Raw genomic sequence first — 20556 nt, forward strand, 5'->3', positions numbered from 1 at the left:
GTTTTGCTTTTGATATACCTCTTAAAGAAACAGAGATATTGGCTTTGAAATAAAACGTAGACCTTTTCTCCAAATAAGTTTTTGCCCATTCCGACCCATGAATATTATCCGACCATCATTAAAATCAGTAGACTTCTTCCTCTGTGGGACCCCCAATAACCCCTAAACTTTCGTGACGATCCGATCAAAATTGCGACCTGTGGCGTGATTACAAACAAATCGGAAAATGGGATGCATTGCCGACTATGGCGATATCTCTGTTGTTTGAGCAGCTACGACAACCTACTTTACATCGTTGTAAAGGTGATATTTTTTGCTTTCCTTGCCAGATTTTGCTTTTGATATACCTCTTAAAGAAACAGAGATATTGGCTTTTAAATAAAACGTTGACCTTTCTCCAAATAAGTGTTTGCCCATTCCGACCCCTGAATATTATCCGACCATCAATAAAATCAGTAGGCTTCTTCCTCTGTGGGACCCCCATTAACCCCTAAACTTTCGTGACGATCCGATCAGAATTGCGACCTGAGGTGTGATTACAAAAAAATCGGAAATTGCATGCATTATCGACTATTGCCATATCTCTGCTATTTGACCACCTACGACAACCTAATTTACATCGTTGTAAAGGTGATATTTTCTGCTTTCCTTGTCAGGTTTTGCTTTTGATATATCTCTTAAAGAAACAGAGATATTGGCTTTGAAAAATGTTGACTTTTCTCCAAATAAGGTGTTGCCCATTCCGACCCCTTAATATTATCCGACCATCACCAAAATCAAAAGGCTTCTTCATCTGTGAGACCCCCATTAACCCTCAAATTTTCGTGACGATCCGATCAAAATTGCGACCTGTAGCGTGATTTCCAAAAAATAGAAAAATGGGATGTATTACCGACTATTGCGATATCTCCGTTATTTGATTACCTACGCCGACCTAGTTTGCATCATTGTAAAGACGGGATCTTCTACTTTCATAGTCAGGCTTTGCTTTTGGAAAATTTTCAACCAAAGCTGTGATATTCGTCAATATAATTAAAATCGCAAAAATGAAAATTGGGGTTTTATTTGCTACTATTGCGATATCTTCGTTGTTTGATCACCTACGACCACCTACTTTACATCATTATAAAGGTAATATTTTCTGCGTTCATTGTCAGGTTTTGCTTTTGGTATACCCCATATAGAAGCTGAGATATTGGCTTTGGAAAAAACGTTGTCTTTTTATCCACCTAAGTTTTTTGGCCTTTTCGACCCCTAAATATTATCCGACCATCACCAAAATCAATAGGCTTCTTCCCCTCCGGGACCCCCATCAACGTCCAAAATTTCGTGACGATCCGATCAAAATTGCGGCCTGTAGCGTGATTACAGGGTTTAGATGGACAGACGGACAGACGGACGGACTGACGGACGGACACACATAGCCAGATCGACTCAGCTCGTCGAGACATTCATTTTGATATATATAAGTATGGGTCTACGACCATTATTTCGATGCGTTACAAACTTTTTGGCCAAAACCAACTTATAATACCCTCCCCACATAGTGGTGTAGGGTATAAAAATCCACCTTTATATAGGGTTGATGAAAATATATATTTTTTTAAATTAACGTAATAACGGTTGATGCACAAATATTTTTTATAAATCGGCGTTAAAAAATCCACGTTTCTTGTTGTAATGGTTGAGGAGAGGATTTGAAAAATCAATAATTTTGTTTATATTATTCCATTTCTTCCTTTCTACATTCCATTAGCTACAATTTAAAACAAATATATTCCATATTCTTTATTAACTTAAAATGTCACATAGATTTAGTTACAAAATATTTTTATTTATTTTATTACTGCATCAATTTAGTTTTAATTGGATATCATAAATCTATTTTTTCGAAATCTCAAACAATTGAATGAATGTTTGTAAATGTAAACTAATTGGATTGAATAGAAGGTAATAAATTGCATTCATGTTAAGTGAAGTCAAATGAACCGAAAGAGAGAAATGTATTATAGAGAGATATCAACCACTAAAGAAAAGAATACCACATGTGGGCGATAAAAATGGAACAATTTATTTTGAAATATATGAAGGCAATTCACTTTCAAACACACAGTAAAACATAGAGATTAAAAATTAAGTTATTATGAGAATTTAAATTTAAAATGTTTAAATATTTAAATGTCTTACTTTGTCAAACTAAATTTTTCAGTATTTTCCAATGTAAATCCAATTATGCAAACAATTTATTAAAGCATTATGGGAACAGAAATTTCCTCTTAAAGAACGAGAGAAAACACGTTAGTACGAGTATATTAAATGAAACATACAAATAAACACATACATATTCAAGTAGTTACTGGCATGAAGGTGTGAGTTTGTTTCATACATACATATGTATGTATGTATGTAACTCATCACAATTTTCAAAAGCGTTGCGTTTCTTTCATGATGGTAAAATATACAGTTGCTGTTGGTGTCAAAGTTCGTTAATAGGCTCTGTTGTTGGAACTCTTGTTCTATAATTACATTTACCAAAAACAGCTGTATATACATACAAACATATGAAATTGCATATGTATATTTCGTAAATCTGTACGTGTGTGTGTTTCACATTTATACAGGTTCAAGCACCGCCACCATCAACACAACAACAATCAGTAATAGGAACAAATATAAATGCAAAAAGCTACAGAATAAAATATAAATATAACATCATATTTGAGATTTTAACCAACCAGGTAAAGCTGAGGATGCAGAGGAGAAAAATATGTATGTACATATACATATGTGTATACAGGCATGTATATTTTCATTACAGTCAGACAAGAATACACATTGTTGTTCTTGTTTCTGTATGTTTTTCTGTTGAAATAAATATTAATGAAGCTTTTTTTCAGCGTATAATGTAACACTGTTTATATGGAAATTCATACGTGGCGATGATGGCTGAGAATAACGAACAATTTAAAAAATGTTGAAGGTAGATTTTTAGTAAAGAACATTTCTAAAACAGGATTTTTAAAATGTATATTGTTGTAAAAGAGAATTTTTACAGAATTTTTGTTCATCAAACGAGGATTCTTAAAAAATATTTTTATCAACAATCCTAGGAATAAACATGGGTTTTTTAAAGAATTTTTTCATCAACCATTCCACCAATAAACGTGGATTTTTTAAAGAAATTTTTTCATCAACCAATCCACCAATAAACGTGGATTTTTTAAAGAATTTTTTTCATCAACCATTCCACCAATAAACGTGGATTTTTTATAGAAATTTTTTCAGCAACTATTCCACCAATAAACGTGGATTTTTTAAGAAGTTTTTTCATCAACCATTCCACCAATAAACGTGGATTTTTTAAAGAAATTTTTTCATCAACCATTCCACCAATAAACATGGATTTTTTAAAGAAATTTTTTCATTAAACATTCCACCAATAAACGTGGATTTTTTAAAGAAATTTTTTCATTAAACATTCCTCCAATAAACGTGGATTTTTTAAAGACATTTTTTCATCAAACATTCCACCAATAAACGTGGATTTTTTAAAGAAATTTTTTCATCAACCATTCCACCAATAAACGTGGATTTTTTAAAGAAATTTTTTCATCAACCATTCCACCAATAAACGTGGATTTTTTAAAGAAATTTTTTCATCAACCATTCCACCAATAAACGTGGATTTTTTAAAGAAATTTTTTCATCAACCATTCCACCAATAAACGTGGATTTTTTAAAGAAATTTTTTCATCAACCATTCCACCAATAAACGTGGATTTTTTAAAGAAATTTTTTCATCAACCATTCCACCAATAAACGTGGATTTTTTAAAGAAATTTTTTCATCAACAATTCCACCAATAAACGTGGATTTTTTAAAGAAATTTTTTCATCAACCATTCCACCAATAAACGTGGATTTTTAAAGAAATTTTTTCATCAACCATTCCACCAATAAACGTGGATTTTTTAAAGAAATTTTTTCATCAACCATTCCACCAATAAACGTGGATTTTTTAAAGAAATTTTTTCATCAACCATTCCACCAATAAACGTGGATTTTTAAAGAAATTTTTTCATCAACCATTCCACCAATAAACGTGGATTTTTTAAAGAAATTTTTTCATCAACCATTCCACCAATAAACGTGGATTTTTTAAAGAAATTTTTTCATCAACCATTCCACCAATAAACGTGGATTTTTAAAGAAATTTTTTCATCAACCATTCCACCAATAAACGTGGATTTTTTAAAGAAATTTTTTCATCAACCATTCCACCAATAAACGTGGATTTTTTAAAGAAATTTTTTCATCAACCATTCCACCAATAAACGTGGATTTTTAAAGAAATTTTTTCATCAACCATTCCACCAATAAACGTGGATTTTTTAAAGAAATTTTTTCATCAACCATTCCACCAATAAACGTGGATTTTTTAAAGAAATTTTTTCATCAACCATTCCACCAATAAACGTGGATTTTTTAAAGAATTTTTTTCATTAAACATTCCACCAATAAACGTGGATTTTTTAAACAAATTTTTTCATTAAACATTCCACCAATAAACGTGGATTTTTTAAACAAATTTTTTCATTAAACATTCCACCAATAAACGCGGATTTTTTAAAGATATTTTTTTCAGCAACCATTCCACCAACAAACGTGGATTTTTTAAAGAAATTTTTTCATCAACCATTCCACCAATAAACGTGGATTTTTTATAGAAATTATTTCATCAACCATTCCACCAATAAACGTGGATTTTTAAAGAAATTTTTTCATTAAACATTTCACCAATAAACGTGGATTTTTTAAAGAAATTGTTTCATTAAACATTCCACCAATAAACGTGGATTTTTTAAAGAAATCTTTCATTAAACATTCCACCAATAAACGTGGATTTTTAAAGAAATTTTTTCATTAAACATTTCACCAATAAACGTGGATTTTTTAAAGAAATTGTTTCATTAAACATTCCACCAATAAACGTGGATTTTTTAAAGAAATTTTTTCATTAAACATTCCACCAATAAACGTTAATTTTTTAAAGAAATTTTTTCATTAAACATTCCACCAATAAACGTGGATTTTTTAAAGAAATTTTTTCATTGAACATTCCACCAATAAACGTGGATTTTTTAAAGATATTTTTTTCAGCAACCATTCCACCAATAAACGTGGATTTTGTAAAGAAATTTTTTCATCAACTATTCCACCAATAAACGTTGATTCTTTAAAGAAATTTTTTCATCAACCATTCCACCAATTTTTGAAGATATTTTTTCATCAACCATTCCACCAATAAATGTGGATTTTTTAAAGAAATTTTTTCATCCACCGTTCCACCAATAAACGTGGATTTTTTAAAGAAATTTTTTCATCAACCATTCCACCAATAAACGTGGATTTTTTAAAGAAATTTTTTCATCAACCATTCCACCAATAAACGTGGATTTTTTAAAGAAATTGTTTCATCAACCATTCCACCAATAAACGTGGATTTTTTAAAACAACTTTTTCATCCACCATTCCACCAATAAACGTGGATTTTTTAAAGAAATTTTTTCATCAACCATTCCACTAATAAACGTGGATTTTTTAAAGAAATTTTTTCATCAACCATTCCACTAATAAAAGTGGATTTTTTAAAGAAATTTTTTCATCAACTATTCCACCTATAAACGTGGATTTTTTAAAGAAATTTTTTTCATCAACCATTCCACCAATAAACGTGGATTTTTTAAAGACATTTTTTTTCATCAACCATTCCACCAATAAACGTGGATTTTTTAAAGAAATTTTTTCATCAACAATTCCACCAATAAACGTGGATTTTTTAAAGAAATTTTTTCATCAACCATTCAACCAATAAACGTGGATTTTTTAAAGAATTTTTTTCATTAAACATTCCACCAATAAACGTGGATTTTTTAAACAAATTTTTTCATTAAACATTCCACCAATAAACGTGGATTTTTTAAACAAATTTTTTCATTAAACATTCCACCAATAAACGCGGATTTTTTAAAGATATTTTTTTCAGCAACCATTCCACCAACAAACGTGGATTTTTTAAAGAAATTTTTTCATCAACCATTCCACCAATAAACGTGGATTTTTTATAGAAATTATTTCATCAACCATTCCACCAATAAACGTGGATTTTTTAAAGAATTTTTTCATTAAACATTCCACCAATAAACGTGGATTTTTAAAGAAATTTTTTCATTAAACATTTCACCAATAAACGTGGATTTTTTTAAAGAAATTTTTTCATTAAACATTCCACCAATAAACGTGGATTTTTAAAGAAATTTTTTCATTAAACATTTCACCAATAAACGTGGATTTTTTTAAAGAAATTTTTTCATTAAACATTCCACCAATAAACGTGGATTTTTTAAAGAAATTTTTCATTAAACATTCCACCAATAAACGTGGATTTTTAAAGAAATTTTTTCATTAAACATTTCACCAATAAACGTGGATTTTTTAAAGAAATTGTTTCATTAAACATTCCACCAATAAACGTGGATTTTTTAAAGAAATTTTTTCATTAAACATTCCACCAATAAACGTTAATTTTTTAAAGAAATTTTTTCATTAAACATTCCACCAATAAACGTGGATTTTTTTAAGAAATTTTTTCATTGAACATTCCACCAATAAACGTGGATTTTTTAAAGATATTTTTTTCAGCAACCATTCCACCAATAAACGTGGATTTTTTAAAGAAATTTTTTCATCAACCATTCCACCAATAAACGTGGATTTTTCAAAGAAATTTTTTCATCAACCATTCCACCAATAAACGCGGATTTTTTAAAGAAATTTTTTTATCAACCATTCCACCAATAAACGTGGATTTTTCAAAGAAATTTTTTCATCAACCATTCCACCAATAAACGTGGATTTTTCAAAGAAATTTTTTCATCAACCATTCCACCAATAAACGTGGATTTTTTAAAGAAATTTTTTCATCAACTATTTCACCAATAAACGTGGATTTTTTAAAGAATTTTTTTCATCAACTATTTCACCAATAAACGTGGATTTTTTAAAGAATTTTTTTTCATCAACCATTCCACCAATAAACGTGGATTTTTTAAAGCAATTTTTTCATCAACCATTCCACCAATAAAAGTGGATTTTTTAAAGAATTTTTTTCATCAACCATTCCACCAATAAACGTAGATTTTTTAAAGAATTTTTTCATCAACCATTCCACCAATAAAAGTGGATTTTTTAAAGAAATTTTTTCATCAACCATTCCACCAATAAACGTGGATTTTTTAAAGAAATTTTTTCATCAACCATTCCACCAATAAACGTGGATTTTTTAAAGAAATTTTTTTCATCAACTATTTCACCAATAAACGTGGATTTTTTAAAGAAATTTTTTCATCAACCATTCCACCAATAAACGTGGATTTTTTAAACAATTTTTTTCATCAACCATTCCACCAATAAACGTGGATTTTTTAAACAATTTTTTTCAGCAACCATTCCACCTATAAACGTGGATTTTTTAAAGAATTTTTTTTCATCAACCATTCCACCAATAAACGTGGATTTTTTAAAGCAATTTTTTCATCAACCATTCCACCAATAAAAGTGGATTTTTTAAAGAATTTTTTTCATCAACCATTCCACCAATAAACGTAGATTTTTTAAAGAATTTTTTCATCAACCATTCCACCAATAAAAGTGGATTTTTTAAAGAAATTTTTTCATCAACCATTCCACCAATAAACGTGGATTTTTTAAAGCAATTTTTTCATCAACCATTCCACCAATAAAAGTGGATTTTTTAAAGCAATTTTTTCATCAACCATTCCACCAATAAAAGGGGATTTTTTAAAGCAATTTTTTCATCAACCATTCCACCATTAAGCATGGATTTTAAAAAAAAAAAATTAATCAACCATTCCACCAATAAAAGTGGATTTTTTAAATAATTTTTTCATCAACCATTCCACCAATAAAAGTGGATTTTTTAAAGCATTTTTTTCATCAATCATTCCACCAACAAACGTGGATTTTTTAAAAAAAAATTTCATCAACCATTCCACCAATAAACGTGGATTTTTTAAAATTTTTTTTCATCAACCATTCCACCAACAAACGTGGATTTTTTAAAAAAAAACTTTTCATCAACCATTCCACCAATAAAAAAACTTTTCATCAACCATTCCACCAATAAACGTGGATTTTTTAAAGAAATTTTTCATCAACCATTCCACCAATAAACGTGGATTTTTTAAAGAAATTTGTTCACCAACCATTCCACCAATAAACGTGGATTTAAAAAAAAAAACTTTTCATCAACCATTCCACCAATAAACGTGGATTTTTAAAGAAATTTTTCATCAACCATTCCACCAATAAACGTGGATTTTTTAAAGAAATTTTTTCACCAACCATTCCACCAATAAACGTGGATTTTTTAAAGAAATTTTTTCACCAACCATTCCACCAATAAACGTGGATTTTTAAAAAAAAAAAACTTTCATCAACCATTCCACCAATAAACGTGGATTTTTTCATCAACCATTCTAAACTTAAATCCCGAATATATTTTTTTCTTTTCACTCCCATTTTGAGCAATATTTTGTGTGGTACTTTTTGACTACAACTTCTAATACTATTTAGTTATTAATTAATACAGTCATCATTTCCCTTGACTTGAATTGGCCATATGGAAAATGTAGAATTAATAATCTCATTTTTGTTTTCACTTTGTTTTCATTTTGTTCTCTTACGGAATTTGCTTTAATGTACAAGAAAACAAAAAAAAAAAACAATATCTGTATTTATAATCACAGCAGAGTTGTTGTTTCCCTCTCTTTTTGTGGGCTAGAGTTCATTGCAAATGTTGATAGGGAAGAGGGAAAGCAACATCAACGCTAAGGGACACTAATACCAAATAAAACAAAACCAAAGAAGAAAAACAAAAATAAGTTACAAAATGAAATATCAACAAAAAAGGATGTCGAATGAAGTTCAACAATCTGTTTCCTGATATCCATCTGCGACTCATTGCTGATTGAAGTCATACATATAAATCTGTTTAAGAGACCAATGTCTCTTGGCATTTATTTTTGTATTGTTTTTTTTCTTCTTTTTTGGCGTTGTTCTCTTCGTTTTTTATGGGCCATCAACAGCAGTACCATCCAGCACCGCATTCAGTGTCATTTCATTTTAAAATTTCCCAGCAACTGTTATTTGACAGTTTTTGGCACTGACCACTATTTGGGAATTTCTGTTTGCCATGAATGTTTTTATTTCCAGCTTCTCCCCTTTGGTGTATTCCCTAAACGCTAACAAAACCAATTTTTATCAGAGATTACTGTGGTGTTTTTGTGTTTGGTTGAACTCTTAAAAACTTGTCTAAACTGTGGAATTTTGTGGAAAAAAAGTGATTTGCCAATGAGACGGAGTACAAAGGTCCAATTTTTAAGAAATTATAAATGTTCTAAGAAAATTGAACATTTTTGGAAATTTCAAAACTTGCAATCAAAACGGCCGAATAAAATTCATGTCGATAATTTCGAATAAGTATATAATTAAAAAAATTAAGTAACAGTGTTTTATTTATAAATGCACTTAAAAGTAGAAAATAATTTTTCATGATGGAATCTCTCAAATAAAACGGTTGCATTTGAATTAAAAATTGTGACAATATTGAACGGCAAGCGTTTTATTTGAGAGATTCCATCATGAAAAATTATTTTCTACTTTTAAGTGCATTTATAAATAAACCACTGTTACTTAATTTTTTTAATTATATACTTATTTTCTAGTTTTTAGTGCATTTAAAAATAGAACACTGAAACTTATTAATTTTATAATTATTTTTAATTTTTTTGTAAATACATTTTTAAGATTTTCAATTTTATTTGTATATACTTCAGATTATAAATTATATTTAATGATGGTGCTCATAATGCGGTACTACCCGATTTAAGTTGTTTTGAGGATTTTGTCTCCATTTTTAGTCCGAATTGGCAGTAACTTGGCATTTCGAGTTCCCAGTTTGTACAGAAACTTCCCCAACAAAATTGTGTACATGGGTCAGATTTTGAAAACAGTATTTATTTTTTGACCGTTTGTGTGCTTGTGTGTGTGGATGTGTGTAGTAGTGAACAGGTTAGACTGAATGTGGAAAAGGCAAGTTGAGAAGGTGAAGTTCGGAGAAGGTGTTTTGGAAGTTCGGAGGGGGGTGGAATTTCCTAACATCCACCTTCATAACACCATCCCTTCGAACAACCTCCACCGATCTTCCAAACAACCTCATCCAAACTTCCGAAAAATCTCCTCCGGACAACCTCATCCGAACTTTCAAACAAACTCCTCGGAACTTCCGAACAACTTTAACTCCGAACAACTTCCACCAAACCTCCGAAAAACCACCGCCGAACAACCTCCTCCGAACTTTCCCCTCTCAACATGCTCTTTCCATTTTCAACGGAACCCCATAACCAATTTAGGCCGAAAATGTAGATACAAACTTTAAAATGCCTGAAATTGGGTGGTACCATTTATAGGGGCTATATCAAAACCTGGACCTATGTCCACAATTTTTGGTGGAGAAGTTGGGAACTCGAAATCAAAGTTACATCCATTTCGGCCCAAAAATTAAGACACAAAACACTTGAACTCGGGTGGAGCCGTAATATGGGGGCTATGACCTGGACCTATGTCAAAATTTTTGGTGGAGAAATTTCTGTACTACTGGGATCTCCAAATGCCAAGTTACACGCAATTCAGTATAAAAATTAAATTAAATTCCTTAAAACACTTGAAATCGGGCGTACCGCTATATGGGGGCTATACCAAAACCTGGACCTATGTCCATAATTTTTAGTGGGTACGTTTCTGTACCATTGGAAACCCAAGTTGTCAAAAAACAGCCAATACGGGCTTAAAATTACGATAAAATACCTTAAATGGTACCGCTGGATGGGAGCTACAAGAAAAAAAGCACGCATATTGGTTTTAGTTTCATATTCATGTATTGTCATCCAAATCTGAAAAGCGTACAAAGTTTTAGTTCGATTGGTCAACTACAACTGTGTGAAAAATGAGTTACCTGATTTGAAAAGCAAATTAGATAAAAAACTGTAAAACAGTGTAAAAATGGACCAATATTGTTTTTGATTTCATATTCATGTGTTGTCATCCATATCTGAAAAGTGTGCAAAGTTTTAATTCGCTTGATCAATTACGACTGTGTTAAAAATGAGTTACCAGATTTGAAAAGCTTGTAAAATTTAACACTGTAAAACAGTGTAAAAATGTACCAATATTGGTTTTGATTTCATATTCATGTATTGTCATCCAAATCGCAAATTGCAAATTTTAAGTTCGACTGGTTAACTGCAACAGTGTGAAAAATTAGTTACCAGATTTGAAAAGCAAATTAGATAAAACACTGTAAAACAGTGTAAAAATGAACCAATATCGGTTTTGATTTCATATTCGTGTATTGTCATCCAAATCTGAAAAGTGTGCAAAGTGAGTTACCAGATTTGAACTAAACACACACCGATGCAAGTTAAATAAAACACTGTAAAAATATATTTTTTGGTTTAATACGAAAAATTGGAGAAACATTTTTAGTAGTTATTCTACTATTTCGCTAAATTTCCATACAAAACCTGAAGTATTTTGCTAAAACTTCTTGAGGAATATAGTTTGTCATCGTGAAAGTATATTTGCTTAGAATGATAAGCAATAGAGTTAAGAAGTACAGAGTAATATTGAAATCACAACCAAAGAAAAACACAAAAGTTAAAAAGCGTGTAATTCGCGAATCCGTTTAAATCAGTTGAGGTGCATGTGCTTTTCGGATACAGGGAGTCCATGTCTATCAATATGCATGGATTTTCCCAAGTCTCATTCAGCGGCCAAAGTGTGACATCAGTTGCATCTTACTATTCAAAAAAAATTCATGTGGGCAAAAATTACGCTATGTGCATATGATTATAAGGTGCATCCGATTTCAATGGCCGCCTTTTAAAAATACGTCTATATAAATTATTTTAGACAGATTCGTGAAGAACTGCGGATGTGCCACCACTTTCTATTTTGGGATAAATAGGAACATTACTCCTGAATCTTTGTAATTTGTGACACACCTTTTTGGCAAATGTTATAATCGCGTGTAAAGGATTACATTTATGTAACAATAATGAAAGAAAATCGCGGTTCAATTGGCGGAATTGTCAAAATATATGTTTGCAGATTTTCCTACTTTCAAGGTATCTATGTATATCCGGCGTTTTAGTGGATGGATTCGAACGCGGAAAGGCTTATTAGATCCGGCACGTAAAAAAAACTAAAATGACGCGGGGTTCAGGGTTACCTGTACGACAGTTGTAAATTTTAAAGCCAAAAAATAGATTTTTTCAGAAAATTTACGCACCAAATTTTCGCCTTTAGACTCCTATTACTAGGAAGCTGTACGGAGCACACTCATGAGGTATACATCGAACGACATGGAATCGCGAGTTCTACAATCATACAACTAGTTTGGATTATTATCTAGTTGCACTCTCTAATTATAAGAAAAATTCGAAAATACTGAAATCAAAACTTCAAAATGTCAGCATCGGTTTTAGGGGGATGCAGTGTATATATCCAAAAGTCATACACTAGAACCATGTTGCCCAAGGGGTATTTTTTAGTTCTTTCTTTGAGCACAGGTTCGAATTTTGCGTGGTTTGGCCAGAAATCAAAAAAGAACACAAAAAACATGTTTACTTCAACACATTTTTTCCATTTTTTTATATTACCACCAACGCAGCTTCCACGAAAATTATTTGTTATGGTCCATATTATGAGATCGTGGCTAAAACACTTCAATTAATGTAAATATATTCATATTTTATAAAATATAGTAACAGTTCGCGACTTATTAAATGGTGAACCTCAACTTCAACGATTGTAAAAATTTTTTGGATATTACCATATGTATGTTTACTTAAAGCTCTCCTGGGGCTGGATTCTTGTTCTATGAAAATTTAAAATGAAAAATATTTCCTTTATAATTTTTTTTCATTTGACAGTTTTTTCCTTTATAAAAGTTTCATTGCAAACGGACACAACACGGAAGTTGGACATCGGTAAGCTGCAATCACAACAGATAGCCACAGCATATTCCACTCAACTGGCCCAATTGCTTAATCAAAGCACTCCTCGTCCCTTTAACATATCAGGTCAATGGCAAACCATTGCCCACTCCATGCAAACAGCCGCAAAATCAGTACTTCGATACCAGAGACCTCCACCGAGGAATCCATGGAAAAAGAGAGAGAGGGAAAAGCGGGAGTGTGAAAAAATCGAGATGTACAGGAGACAGAATGAAGTCCGAAAATTCTACCAAAGAGTGAAACATCAAACGGATGGCTTTGGAACTGGCTTTTCCAAACTGTTGGTATCCAATAGTAGCGAAGTCGACGAAGATACCACAGATCCCATACCAAAAGATGGTATTGAATGTATACCACCCGGCCAAGATGAGGTAAAGACAGCAATAAACCGGCTGAAGAATTATAAGGCAGCAGGATCTGATGGCCTACCAGCCGAGCTGTTTAAAACCGGAGGCGACACGTTGATAAGGTGTATGCTCCAGCTAGTTAGCTCCATATGGCAGGAAGAACGCGTACCCGACGATTGGAACCTGAGCATCCTGTGTCCCGTCCATAAGAAAGAAGCTAAGACTTTATGCTCCAACTATAGGGGCATAAGTCTTCTCCGTATTGCCTACCAGATAGTGTCAGAGATTTTGTGCGAACGATTAAAGCCCATGGTCAACGAAATAATTGGACCATACCAATGTGGCTTTAGACCTGGTAAGTCCACCATTGACCACATATTTACCCTGCGGCAAATCCTGGAGAAGACCCAAGAGATGCAAATCGACACCTACCACCTTTTTGTCGATTATAAAGCAGCCTTCGACAGCCCGCTACGTTCAAAGGTATTCCAGGCCATGTCTGAATTTGGTGTCACCGCTAAGCTCATCCGGCTTTGTAAAATGACTCTAACTGACACAATAAAATAGGAAAGAACCTCTACGAAAAGTTTTGTACCAAAAGAGGTTTCAGGCAAGCAGACAGCCTTTCGTGTGATATTTTCAACATCCTGCTAGAAAAGGTTATACGAGAGGCAAACGTCAAAAGAAGTGGCACAATCTACACCAATACCCACATGTTACTTGCTTATGCTGATGATATGGACATCATGTGACGATCAGTAAAAGAAGTAACCGATACCTTTATAAAGGTCGAAGGAGAATCTGCTAAAGTGGGTCTGGAGGTGAACGGCGAGAAGGCCAAGTTGATGGTGTCGACGCGCAATGCGTCCATTGAGACCGGACCAACTGTTGAAGTTGGTTCCTATAATTTTGAGGTAGTAAAAGACTTCGTATACCTCGGCACCGTCGTAAACACAACAAACGACATCAGCTCTGAAATAAAAAGAAGAATTGTATTGGCCAACAGATGCTACTTTGGGATAAGTAAGCACTTCAAAGCAAGTAAGCACTTCGTCAAACAAATATAACGTTTTACAAAACACTGATACTACCCGTGCTGATGTATGGTTTCTAAGCCTGGGTAATTGCGCAAGCAGATAAGGCAGTGCTTGGCGTGTTTGAGAGAAAAATTTTTCGAAAGATCTACGGACCAATCTGCGTTGACGGTGAATATCGACGTCGCATGAACAACGAGCTGTATCAGTTATGCAACGACATCAGTATAGATAAACGTATCGAGGTGTAGCGAATGCGTTGGCTAGGCCATATCATAAGAATGAGCGATGATGAACCCGCTAAAAAGGTGTATAAATTCGAGCCACATGGTGGTGCACGCAGAATTGGCAGGCCAAAGAATAGTTGGCGCAAACAAATTGATAAAGAGATGACAAGGCGCGGTATTCCAAAAAGCGAAGCACGAAACAGAGAGAATTGGAGATCGTTTCTTAGTTCGGTCTATGAAACAAATGTCCTGTAATGGGCCAGCTAAGTAAGTAAGTCCGTTGGCCTAGAAACTAAGCAATGCATATCCCGATGGAATTTGAGTAAATAGGTTTTTCTATATTCCTTTATTTCCCGAAAAGGAATCACTGTGTCATGTTGTGGCTGCCTACACCAGGAAGACAACAAACATTAAAAATGTTTGAGCTGGGATGGAACGTCAACATTTGCCAGAATAGTTGATGCCTCCTGTTACAAGTGTTGCCAAGACTAATGTAAATGCTGAGTTGTTAGATTTTATTTTCCCATGCACTCTTTGTCTGGTTTTTCTGCTGCTGGTGGTGCCTTTACTAAATCACGAGTGTGTGGTATTTGCTTTTTTGACCGGCATGTGTTTTTATATTATCCCTTGTCTTTTCCTTGCTGCTCTGTAATCTTCTTCTGTTGACCACCACTAAAATCTTGTGACGTCCTATTTCTCTTTTTTCAAACTGGTGTGATTAATTAATCAAAAACCTTTTTTTTGAGAACTCTTGAAATGAGTTTTCGGGACAAGTGTGAGTGTGTGTTTGAGTTTTCTTAACAGTTGTTGGCCTAGGATGACTGCGTTTTTTTGTGTTGTTCTCTTGCCTTCTGTAACTATCTTTGTCCCAATTTGTATAAGCCAAATGTTGTTGGCTGTTACCAACAATTTGTGTAAGTTTTGGCTAAATATTATGGTTTGAAGATAGTAGCCAGCAACAAAATACAGAAGTAGTTTTTTTTACTTTTGGTTGTTGGGTTTTTCTGTTATGTTTCTTGTGTTCAGACCATCAGTTTGTTGCCTTTTACTTTAGCTTTTTTGTTATTTTCTTATGTTTTTGAACCCCTCATGATAATGAATGACTGCGTTTGTTTTCTTAGACATTTTGTAGGGACTTCTTGGGAAACTTTTTTAACTTAGTTTTTGTTTTTATTTTGTTGCTGCTTCTGCTTCTGTTCTTTTTCTGATTTATTTATGCTGCAGGCCCATAAAAGTGGTTTTAGGCCTTATTTTCTTTAGGGCAGCCAAAAGATTTAGAAGGCAATAAATTTGATTGTTTTTTTTTTCGTTCTGTGATATAGTCTCAGTTTCAATTTCTCTTTTTCTCTTATTTAACTGTTAAGATTAAAAGTTTATTTGTTTTTAAGCCAAAAGCAAAATTTAAGCAATCAGAGCCAGAGAAAAAAATTCTTATCTGTTTCTGTTCTTAATGTGTTAAGTGAATGCGGTTGGTTGGAAATGCTGTCGTATTTATTTTATTTTGCTGACAGCATAAAATTAATCAAATGTGAATTTTAAAGCAAAGATGATGATTGGAATTAATTTCAATTTTTCCGAGCCTGAGGAAAATCATGTAAAAAAGACATGCCAAATATTAATTTTAAACAACTTATAACTTGCCTGAGAATGCCAAGATTTTTTTCTTAATTTTCTCAAGGAGAATTTTGCTACTTTTGAGAACTGGCGTAGGGATCATAAAATATTTGACCCAATAACCTCTAACTTTAGTGTTCACAATGTGTACATCATTTACTCCCTTATAATTTAATAATAATAAAAATGAGAAAGGGAGAGAGAGAGGAAGGAACAAAATTAACCATCCACAAAATTCAATTTATGTCAGAATTCAATAATAACCAAACTCTATCATCAACGTATTTTATTACAACCAACCTTCACAAAAATGGTTTTTCTCTACTACGTTCGTTACTAGACTAAACATTTTTATTGACAAATACATAGTGGAATACTAGCATACTGTAACAAATTCTCCTCTTCGTTCCAGCATAACAACCAGCATTTACCAAACTAAGGAAAGCTTTGACATACCCAACACCCAACGTTTCCTTGAAAAGAACTGTTAACGTTGTTTCAGAGAGAAAGACAATTATTACCCCCAAAGTGTGTTAAACACGTTTAGCAAATAAAACTAGTTTATGTTACCTGGGGTTTGTTTAGTTGATTACTTTAGAAATTGCTGAGCGTCAGTAAAAATGAAAACAATCTCATTCACTTTTCACAGATGATACTTCGTTCCATACCTAGAAGAAGGAAAGAAAGAAAGAAAAATGAAGATATGTGTTAGAAAATTGATATCTTATTTGGAAAATTCAATAAAATTGGTACATAAAGAACTACAAGTGTTAGTTGTATTAAGACCGACCACTGCAGCGTATAATTGATTTAATGTGGGAAAATTATATTAGTCATACGGCACATGGCAAAAAGGTGATTATAAAAAATAAAATAAAATAAAATAAAATAAAATAAAATAAAATAAAATAAAATAAAATAAAATAAAATAAAATAAAATAAAATAAAATAAAATAAAATAAAATAAAATAAAATAAAATAAAATAAAATAAAATAAAATAAAATAAAATAAAATAAAATAAAATAAAATAAAATAAAATAAAATAAAATAAAATAAAATAAAATAAAATAAAATAAAATAAAATAAAATAAAATAAAATAAAATAAAATAAAATAAAATAAAATAAAATAAAATAAAATAAAATAAAATAAAATAATGGGCCGGGCCGAAATTTTTATACCATCCACCACAAAATTCTGGAGATATTTTGTGACTACGGAATCCCAAATGCCTAAATAAAGTAAGAAATGTATCAAAAAATTTCATCAATCGGTCGCCAACTACATATATTGATATGGGGGGCGCTAACTATAAGCGTGCACCAACGATGACAAGTTTGGTGGAGATTTTTGTGTGACCACTGTCGAATAACAGGTAGCTCGGTCAAAAGGTTGTTAAAATTCTCAAAATACCCAAAATTAGGAGGTACCGTTATATGGGGGCTATACCAAAAAAAGATTTGTCAACACTGGGAACCTTAAATGTCAAATAACATGTAGTTCGAACAAAAATAATTTAAAATTCTCGAAATACCTATAATATAAAGGTATCGCTATATAGGGGCAATACCAAAACATGGACCTATGTTCACAATTATTGGTATAGCAGTTTTGTGACTTCGGAGAACCTCAAATGACAAATTAAAATCGATAGGTGCTGTTATATGGGACAATACCACACCATGGAAATATGTGGCAAATATTTGGGGGATTAATTTTGTGATCACTGGGAGCCTCGAACGTCAAATTGCCTGTCCTTCAACCAAAAAGGTAGCTTACTTACTTAGCTGGCTCATTACAGAACATTTGTTCTATGGCCGAACTAAGAAAAGATCTCCAATTCTCTCTGTTTCGTGCTTCGCTTTTTGGAATACCGCGCCTTGTCATTTCTTCATCCACTTGTTTGCGCCATCTTTTCGTTGGTCTGCCAATTCTGCGTGCACCGCCATGTGGCTCGAATTTATACGCCTTTTTAGCGGGATCATCGTCACTCATTCTTATGATATGGCCTAGCCAACGCAATCGTTGTATCTCAATACGTTTAATTATATTCATGTCATTGTATAGCAGATACAGCTTGTGGTTCATGCGACGTCGATATTCACCATCAACGCAGATTGGTTCGTAGATCCTTCGAAGAATTTTTCTCTCAAACACACCAAGCACTGCCTTATCTGCTTGCGCAAGTACCCACGCTTCGGAACCATTCATCAGCACGGGTAGTATCAGTGTTTTGTACAGCGTTATTTTTGTTTGACGAGATGTGGCTTTGTTTTTATACTGCTGACTTAAGCCAAAGTAGCATCTACTAACCAATACAAATTTTTCGTTTTATTTCACAACTGATGTCGTTAGTTGTGTTTACGGCGGTGCCGAGGTAGACGAAGTCTTTTACCACCTCAAAATTATAGGAACCAACGTCAACAGTTGGCCCGATCTCTATGGACGCATTGCGCGTCGACACTATCAACTGAGTCTTCCCGCCGTTTACCACCAGACTTTAGCAGATTCTCTTTCGACCTTCATAAAGATAACTGTTACTTCTTTTACTGGTCGTCCCATTATGTCTATATCATCAGCATAAGCAAGTAACATGTGGCTATTGGTGTAGATTGTGCCACTTGTTTTGACGTTGGCCTCTCTAATAACCTTTTCCAGCAGGAAGTTGAAGAGATCACACGAGAGGCTCTCTCCTTGCCAGAAACCTCTTTTGGTACAAATTTCTTCGGAGAGGTTCATTCCTATTTTAACTGAGGATCTTGTGTCAGTAAAAATCATTTTACAAAGCCGAATGAACTTTGCGGGGATACCAAATTCAGACGTGGCCTGGAATACATTTGAACGTAGTGGGCCGTCGAAGGCTGCTTTATAATCGACAAAAAGGTGGTAGGTGTCGATCTGCATCTCTTGGGTCTTCTCCAGGATTTGCCGCAGGGTAAAGATCTGGTCAATGGTGGATTTGCCAGGTCTAAAGCCGCATTGGTATGGCTCAATTATCTCGTTGACCATAGGCTTTAGTCGTTCGCACAATATCCCTGACACGATCTTGTAGGCGGGTGTAGTCGTATGTCCCTATAGTTAGAGCATACAGTCTTATCTCCTTTCTTATGGACGGGCACAGGATACTCAGTTTCCAATCGTCGGGTACTCCTTCTTCCTGCCAGATGGTGCTAACTAGCTGATGAATACACCTTATCAGCGTGTCGCCTCCGGTTTTGAACAGCTCGGCTGGTAAGCCATCGGCTTCTGCTGCCTTATTATTCTTCAGCCGGTTTATTGCTGTCTTTACCTCATCTTAGCCGGGTGGTATACATTCTATAGCATCTTCTGGGATTGGATCTGTGGTATCATCGTCTTCGCTACTATTGGATACCAGCAGATTGGAGAAATGTTCCTTCCATATCCTGAGCACGCTGTCTGTATATGTTACCAGATTACCTTGCTGGTCTCTACAGGAGGATGTGCCTGTACCAAAGCCATCTGTTTGATGTTTCACTCTTTGGTAGAATTTTCGGACTTCATTCTGGCTCCTGTACATCTCGATTTTTTCACACTCCCGCTTTACAATTTCTCTCTTTTTCTTGCGGAAAAGACGTTTCTCTTCTCTCCTTTTCTCCCGATATCTCTCTCGTGCTCTACGCGTTGCTACTGATTGTAAAGTAGCTCTATATGCCGCATTTTTCTCTTCGGTAGCTGCACGACACTCCTGGTCATACCATGAATTCCTTTGTGGAGGTCTCTGGAATCCAAGTATGGATTTTGCGGCTGTTTGCATGGAGTGGGCAATATGTTGCCATTGTGCTGTTATGTTATCGGGACAAGAAGTGCTCGCGTTAAGCAATTGGGCTAGTTGAGTGGAATACGCTGTGGCTATCTGTTGTGATTGCAGCTTACCGATGTCTAACTTTCGTGTTGTGTCTGTTCGTACTTTGTTTGCTACGTTTAACCGGGTGCGTACCTTTGCTGCAACAAGGTAGTGGTCCGAGTCTATGTTTGCTTCTCGGAACGATCTTACATCCAACACGCTCGATGGGTGTCTTCCATCTATCACAACGTGATCAATTTGATTTCTTGTTTTCTGCTCTGGAGACAGCCAGGTGCCCTTCTGGATGTCGAGATGTTTAAATCTGGTGCTGTTAACTACCATGTGTTTTGCCGCTACGAAGTCTATCAGCCTC

General features: G+C 33.5%; 1 long non-coding RNA gene across 1 annotated transcript in view; it reads right to left on the minus strand.

Annotated features, from left to right (window-relative positions):
- Positions 1–15948: 15948 nt before the first annotated feature.
- The window catches only part of LOC141398776 (uncharacterized), a 176794-nt gene continuing 172186 nt past the window's right edge, over positions 15949–20556 (minus strand). Inside the window, exon 3 of the long non-coding RNA XR_012411708.1 lies at positions 15949–17046. This is a non-coding gene — a long non-coding RNA (uncharacterized lncRNA). The remainder of the gene's footprint in view (positions 17047–20556) is intronic.

This window comes from Musca autumnalis, unplaced genomic scaffold (genome assembly GCF_047663935.1).
Source record: "Musca autumnalis isolate F117 unplaced genomic scaffold, ASM4766393v1 scaffold_3, whole genome shotgun sequence".
Lineage (NCBI taxonomy): Eukaryota > Metazoa > Arthropoda > Insecta > Diptera > Muscidae > Musca > Musca autumnalis.